The sequence below is a fragment of the Elaeis guineensis genome, chromosome 5, assembly GCF_000442705.2.
Source record: "Elaeis guineensis isolate ETL-2024a chromosome 5, EG11, whole genome shotgun sequence".
Classification (NCBI taxonomy): domain Eukaryota; kingdom Viridiplantae; phylum Streptophyta; class Magnoliopsida; order Arecales; family Arecaceae; genus Elaeis; species Elaeis guineensis.
In genome coordinates, this window is record NC_025997.2 from 115,587,097 (window position 1) to 115,592,783 (window position 5,687).

At 37.4% G+C, this 5,687-nt stretch overlaps 1 non-coding gene across 1 annotated transcript; it reads right to left on the reverse strand.

Moving 5' to 3' along the window:
* Window positions 1-483: 483 nt before the first annotated feature.
* On the reverse strand, window positions 484-590 carry LOC140858272 (small nucleolar RNA R71). The gene has a single exon (XR_012141839.1). It is a non-coding gene; the product is annotated as a small nucleolar RNA R71 (small nucleolar RNA).
* Window positions 591-5,687: the final 5,097 nt, after the last annotated feature.

Consider the following 5,687-nt stretch of genomic DNA (forward strand, 5'->3'; position numbering starts at 1 on the left):
TAAAAATTTTATAAAAAAAAAAAAATTATATAAACATCGAGAACCGTACACCTCGTGTGTGGAGAAGAGTGTCGGGTCGTTTAGTTAGAATTGAGTCAATTCCTGTTGTTCCAATGGCTGAACCAATCCAACCCATGACCCTTAAGGATTTGTATTATCCAGTTGGCTCCATCCAACCATCTTGTATCAGGTTGCCATAACCCACAGCTAACAATTTTGAAATCAAACCTCAAATCATAAATATGCTTCCAAAATTCATAGGATTAGAGGATGCTTATATATTTATTAGAGAATTTGAGGAGGTATGTGCAACCCATGAAACTGCAATTAACAGAGGATGAGGTCAAACTTAGATTAATCAACTTTGCCCTTAAGGACAATGCTAAGAAGTGGTTTTATAGTCTGCCAAACTATTCTGTCACTACCTGGGAGGGCTTTGTGAGAACATTTTTAAAAAAGTATTTCCCCCATCATAAAACAGCTAGGATTAGGAATGAAATAAATCAATTTTACCAACTAGCTGGTGAATCATTTTGGAAGTACTTTGATCGTTTCAAGAATCTTTTGACCCAATGCCCACACCATGGAATAGAAACTTGGAGACTATGCCAGATCATCTATGAGGGGTTAGATTCAAACTCAAGAACCATGCTAGAGTCCATGTGCCAAGGCCAATTTATGGACAAAGAAACTACTGAAGCTTGGCAATTCTTAGAAGACCTAGCCGAAAAAAATTTACAGTGGAAAACAACTAGGGAACCTGATAAAGCTACACCTTCAAGAGGAGGAATGCATCAAATTCAACCAACCCTAGCATCAGAGGCCAAGATTGCAACCTTAACACGTAGATTGGAAGCCTTAGAATTACAGAGACCAGCCAATGTAAATCAAATATCTGCACCCATATGTAAAGGGTGCAATGCACCAGACCATGTCTTAGAAGAATGTTCCTACTCGAATGAGTGTGCACAGGTGAATGCCACCTATCAAGGACCATTGAACAATCCTTATGCACCCACATATAACCCAGGTTGGAGGAATCACCCGAATTTCTCATGGTCCCAGAATCCTAATGTAGGTAATCCAAATTTCAATCAGCAAAATCTAAGGTCCAACCCAGTGATGAACAACCCGCCAGGCTTCCATGATAATGACAAGAAAATTACCTCTTTAGAGAAAAGCCTAGAAGCCATGATGAAAACACATACCAGCTTTATGCAAACCACGGGTCAACTCATAAATAATAACACCCAAGCTATAGCCCATCTGGAAATGCAAGTAAGTCAGCTGGCTTCGACCATTAGTGAACGAGAACATGGTAGGTTACCTAGCCAACATGAGCCAAATCCTAGGAACCAAAATGGTCCACGACCCCAACAAGGAAACCAAGTTAATGGTGTAAATGCCATTCATACCTTAAGATCAGAAAAATAAATAGACAATAAGGTAGTTGCACTTGATGATATAGATGACTCATCTGTCGAGTCACCTTCTAAAACTACTACCTTTCAACCTCAAGCATCAGAAACTGAAAATTCACCTAGTCCAGTACTTAAAAGTCCTAGAGCTCCTTTTTTAAACAGACTGAAATCCAATAAATCTGAACATTTAGACAAAATTTTAGAGGTATTTAAACAAGTCCAAGTTAATATTCCTCTTTTAGATATAATCCATCAGGTTCCAACTTATGCCAAATTTTTAAAAGATCTTTGCACTAGGAAAAGGACCACTAATGTACCAAAGAAAGCATTTTTGGCTGCAAGTGTCAGTTCATACCTATCTAGCCATGTGCCAATTAAATATAAGGACCCTGGAGCTCCAACAATTTCTTATGTTATTGGAGAAACCAATATAAAAAAGGCCTTGCTAGATCTAGGAGCTAGTGTGAATATCCTTCCATATTCGGTGTATGAACAACTAGGATTAGAAAAACTTCAACCTACTGGGATCACATTACAGTTAGCCGATAGATCTCTCAGGATCCCTAAGGGAATGGTCGAGGATGTTCTGATAAAGGTTGAAAATTTTATTTTTTCTGTAGATTTTATTGTTTTAGAGACTGAGCCAGTTGCGAATCCTAAAGGACATATACCTGTCATTTTAGGAAGACCATTCTTAGCTACGGCCAATGCTGAAATCAATTGTCGAAATGGTCTAATGAAGTTATCCTTTGGGAATATGACCATTGAGCTTAATGTTTTTAACTTAGAACAGGAATCCTCTTCTCATGCTGATGTCAATGTAGTCCAAGATGGTATTTATGAATCCATTGACATTAGTGATGATGAAGTCGACCTAGAGTCTAACCCCTGGTTAATCCATGAGTCTGAGGATGTCAATGAAATACTTAAAGAAAATCAGATTAATCAAGAATCGACACTTCCTACTGAACCAATCATTGAGATGGTGAAATCATCACCTAAACCATCGATAGAGGAAGCACCCATTTTAGAACTGAAACCCCTCCCAGAACATCTCAAGTATGCATATCTAGGACCCAAAGAAACTTTGTCTGTAATTATTGCATCAGACCTAGATCCCAAGCAAGAGGAGGAGTTAGTGTCAGTTCTAAAAGCAAATCAAGAAGCAATAGGTTGGACCATAGCAGATATCAAAGGAATAAGCCCTTCTATAGTTCAACATAGAATATACTTAGAGGAAGAGGCTAAACCAACAAGAGAAGCCCAAAGAAGGCTTAATCCAGTTATGAAGGATGTAGTTAAAAAGGAGATTCTGAAACTCCTAGATAGTGGAATAATTTATCCTATTTCTGATAGCTCTTGGGTAAGTCCAGTTCAAGTAGTACCTAAGAAATCTGGGGTAACAGTGGTCCAAAATGATGCAAACGAACTTATCCCAACTAGGACCCAAACGGGATGGAGGGTCTGTATAGACTATAGAAAGTTGAATGCTGCGACAAGGAAAGATCACTTTTCTTTGCCATTTATTGATCAAATGTTGGAAAGACTAGCCGGACAAGAGTTTTACTGTTTTCTTGATGGATACTCCGGTTACAACCAGATCCCCATAGCCGCTGAAGATCAAGAAAAGACTACATTCACCTGTCCATTTGGTACTTTTGCCTATAGACGAATATCCTTTGGACTATGTAATGCACCGGCAACCTTCCAGAGATGCATGATCAGCATGTTTTCAGATATGATAGAACGATTTCTAGAAATTTTTATGGATGACTTTTCTGTTTTTGGCCTAACCTTCTCCGAGTGTCTGAATCACCTGCAATTAGTTTTAGAACGATGTAAGGAGAAGCACCTAGTTCTCAACTGGGAAAAATATCAGTTTATGATCAAACAGGGAATAGTTCTTGGCCATGTCATTTCTAAAAAGGGGATTGAAGTGGACAAGGCCAAAATAGATCTAATTGCAAGTCTTCCACCACCTAAATCTGTGAAAGAAATACGTTCATTTTTAGGTCATGCTGGATTCTATAGAAGGTTTATTGCCAACTTTAGCAAAGTAGCACGTCCACTGACTAATCTTTTGGCAAAGGATATCAAATTTGAATTTACTCATGAGTGCTTGGAATCCTTTGAATTTCTAAAAAATACACTTGTATCAGCTCCAATCATTCATCCTCCTGTCTGGTCTGAACCATTTGAATTAATGTATGATGCATCCGATCATATTGTGGGCGCAATCTTAGGTCAACGAATAAATAAGCTGCCTAGAGTGATATATTAAGCAAGTAAAACCTTAAATGATGCGCAGCTTAACTACACCACAACTGAGAAGGAGTTCCTTGCCGTTGTCTTTGCTTTAGAGAAATTTAGATCTTATTTGGTTGGGACCCACACCATTGTTTACACCGATCACTCAGCTATTAGACATCTCCTAGCAAAGAAGGATGCCAAGGCACGTTTAATCAGATGGATTTTGCTTCTTCAAGAATTTGACCTAGAAATTAGGGACAAGAAAGGCACTGAGAACGTTGTAGCAGATCATTTGTCCCGAATTTCAGTCGCACCATCTAGTGAACCACCCATCAATGAATCTTTCCCAGATGAGCAACTCATGTCTGTGTCTACTGAACCTTGGTTTGCTGATATTGTAAATTATTTAGCCATAGGTAAGATACCTTCTCATTGGACTAAGCAGGATAAATATAAATTCTTTGCCCAAGTGAAGTATTTAATTTGGGATGATCCTTATCTTTTTAAATAATGTCCTGATCAAATTATTAGAAGGTGTATCCCAGATAACGAAGTCATGAATATTTTATCTTTTTGTCATAATCAAGCATGTGGGGGTCACTTCACGTCTAAGAAAACTGCTGCTAAGGTTCTCCAATGTGGTTTTTATTGGCCCAATTTATTTAAGGATGCTCATGAATATTGTAAAAGTTGTACTCAATGTCAGAAAATGGGTCGAATCACCAAGCGACACATGATGCCACTCAACCCAATCTTGGTAGTTGAAGTTTTTGATGTTTGGGGGATCGATTTCATGGGACCATTTCCAAATTCCTTTGAAAATGAATATATTCTAGTAGCAGTTGATTATGTTTCAAAGTGGGTAGAAGCAATTGCATGTAGAACACCCGATAGCAAAATGGTCATTAAGTTTCTTAAAGAAAATATTCTCTCCCGTTTCGGTATTCCTAGGGCAATCATTAGTGATCGGAGAATCCATTTTTGTAACCGACCTTTTGCAACATTGATGAAAAAGTATAATGTCACCCACAAATTAGCCACACCATATCATCTTCAAACTAGTGGGCAAGTTGAAGTGTCAAACCGACAAATCAAACAGATCCTGAAAAAAATTGTTAGTGCCAATAGAAAGGATTGGTCTTTGAAATTAATTGATGCACTTTGGGCATACCGAACCGCTTTCAAGATAAATCTAGGAATGTCTCCTTATAGGATTGTGTTTGGTAAACCATGTCACTTGCCTATTGAGATAGAACACAAAGCCATGTGGGCCATCAAACAACTAAATACAAATTTGAACGACGTTGAAAACCATAGGAAGCTTCAATTGAATGAATTAGAAGAACTTAGAAATGAAGCCTATAAAAATGCAAGGATATACAAGGAACGAACCAAAGCATTTCATGATCAATCAATTATAAGAAAAACTTTCAATATCGGACAAAAGGTGCTCTTATATAACTCTAGATTACATCTATTTCCAAGAAAGCTTAGGTCTAGATGGACAGGACCATTTTTAGTAAAGGAAGTCTTTTCACACGGAGCTGTTGAGATTGAAAACCCAAGTAATGGTGTTATCTTTAAAGTTAATGGTCAACGATTAAAACCATTCTTGGAATTACCTGTCAAGACTGTTGAAGATGCCATGGTTCTTTATGAACCAACTTATTCTGATTAAGTTGCTTTGAGGTTTGGTCTGGCTGAAGACATAAAACTTAGCGCTTCTGGGAGGCAACCCAGCTTATTTAATTTCTAATGCTTTCTTTGTTTTCAGTTTGCTTAGGATAAATAAATTAGATAAACTCCATTAGGGATAATGTCGGTCAAGTTGGGGGGAGAGCTTGAACAAAATCAGGTGTTATCATTTCCTTTTCCTTCCACTATGAGTTATTTCTTGCATTTAATATAGTATGTAAAAAAATAAAATATATATATATATATATATATGAAATAAATTAATCTATAAAAGAAATAAGAGTAAGTTAGAAAGTATTTGCTAATGTAGTGAGTCACGGA